The sequence below is a fragment of the Eriocheir sinensis genome, unplaced genomic scaffold, assembly GCF_024679095.1.
Source record: "Eriocheir sinensis breed Jianghai 21 unplaced genomic scaffold, ASM2467909v1 Scaffold103, whole genome shotgun sequence".
In the NCBI taxonomy this organism is placed as follows: domain Eukaryota; kingdom Metazoa; phylum Arthropoda; class Malacostraca; order Decapoda; family Varunidae; genus Eriocheir; species Eriocheir sinensis.
In genome coordinates, this window is record NW_026110330.1 from 232501 (window position 1) to 235000 (window position 2500).

Here is a 2500-nt window from a genome sequence, read left to right on the forward strand (position 1 = left end):
GTTGGTAAGGGCATGTGTTTATGTTGATTTTTCTTCCTTGGGGGCATTCCGGGGCACTGGGCGGGGCTGAACGGGGCGAGGCGGTGTTGTCAAGGGAGAGAGGTGGTTGAACGGACGAGGGAAACTCTGTACCGGGTTCGAATCCTACCGGGGAGAAATATTATAATTATTTTTATTTTTATTATTATGGAAGGGAGGAGGAGGAGGAGGAGGAGGGATGCAAGTCTTCCTCCTCCTCCTCTTCCTCCTTCCTCTTCTTCTCTTTTCCTCCCATTTCTTCATTCCTGTTACCTTGACACAGAGAGAGAGAGAGAGAGAGAGAGAGAGAGAGAGAGAGAGAGAGAGAGAGAGAGAGAGAGAACAAAGACTAATGAGAAATCTTTGTCCCGTATCTAAGACTTAACCTCCTCCTCCTCCTTCTCCTCCTCCTCTTCCTCCTCCTCCTCCTCCTCCTCCTCCTCCTCTGTGGGTATTTTCCAGGTTCGCGCGTCTCCCATTGGTCAGTCTCTCAGCCAATCAGAAGACAGCTTGCTAATAATAATAATAATAATAATAATAATGATAATAATAATTTGAACTATATATTTTTTTTCTTTTTTTTTCTATAATACTTCTACTACTACTACTACTACTACTACTACTACTACTACTACTACTACTACTACTACTACTACTATTACTACTACTACTACTATTATTATTATTATTATTATTATTATTATTATTATTATTATTATTATTATTATTATTATTATTTTATCTTATCTATTAAACAAGATAAATACTTATATATACACATAATCTCTCTCTCTCTCTCTCTCTCTCTCTCTCTCTCTCTCTCTCTCTCTTATGCACATATTATGTAAGTGAGAGAGAGAGAGAGGAAAAGGGAGGAGAAAGATTATGTAAGGAGGAGGAGGAGGAGGAGGAGGAAAAGGAGGAGGAGGAGGGTATAGGCCTTGGAATAAATTGAGTAGAGAAAAAAAAGATTGCAAGAGAGAGAGAGAGAGAGAGAGAGAGAGAGAGAGAGAGAGAGAGAGAGAGAGAGAGAGAGAGAGAGAGAGACTCACACTCGGACACACACACACACACACACACACACACACACACACACACACACACACACACACACAGTTACGCACACACACAAGTTATCACATACACACACCGATATACGGAAAGTACACACACACACACACACACACGCACACACACAAAGGCTAAAGCTCAAGTGTGTGTTTGTGTGTGTGTGTGTGTGTGTGTGTGTGTGTGTGTGTGACGTGTCTGTTATGTGATGATAGCAATGATAAGGAAAATAATAATAATAATAATAATAATAATAATAATAATAATAATAATGATTTCTAAATATACAGAATACCTTCATCTCTCTCTCTCTCTCTCTCTCTCTCTCTCTCTCTCATAACCCCTGGCGGACACTGGTTATCTCTCGTACTGTTCAATGACGCCCTTCAAATGAGGTGACCAGTGAAGCCCAGGTATGGTGTAATAGGATATCGATCAATCATGCGTGTATACCATTCTGTCAATTAGCATCTACCTGTGGAAAGTTCCGAGCTCAGGTCAGTGAGGTCAAGGGCAAAGCGTGCTGAGGCTGTCCTCCTGGGGGTGACCACGGGGTGTTTGAAAAAGATTAGTTTCACAGTCCACTACGGTTGATATAGTACGTTGGGTAGTTGTATGGTAGTTAATATAGAGAATGGTAGATTGGTTAGTTGATATTGAAAGTTGAGTAGTTGTATGGTAGTTAATATAGAGAATGGTAGGTTGGTAGTTGATATTGAAAGTTGAGTAGTTGAATGGTTGTTAATATAGAGAATGGTAGATTAGTAGTTGATATTGAAAGTTGGGTAGTTGAATGGTAGTTAATATAGAGAATGGTAGATTGGTGGTTGATATTGAAAGTTGAGTAGTTGAATGGTAGTTAATATAGAGAATGGTAGATTAGTAGTTGATATTGAAAGTTGAGTAGTTGAATGGTAGTTAATATAGAGAATGGTAGGTTGGTAGTTGATATTGAAAGTTGGGTAGTTGAATGGTAGTTAATATAGAGAATGGTAGGTTGGTAGTTGATATTGAAAGTTGAGTAGTTGAATGGTAGTTAATACAGAAAGGTAGATTGGTAGCTGATTGGTGGTTGATATAGAAGTTGAGTAGTTGAATGGTAGTTAATATAGAGAATGGTAGGTTGGTAGTTGATATTGAAAGTTGAGTAGTTGAATGGTAGTTAATACAGAAAGGTAGATTGGTAGCTGATTGGTAGTTGATATAGAAGTTGGGTAGTTGAATGGTAGTTAATACAGAAAGGTAGATTGGTCGCTGATTGGTAGATGATATAGAAAGTTGGGTAGTCGAATGGTTGTTAATACAGAAAGGTAGATTGGTAGCTGATTGGTAGATGATATTGAAAGTTGGGTAGTTGAATGGTAGTTAATACAGAAAGGTAGATTGGTCGCTGATTGGTAGCTGATACTGAAAG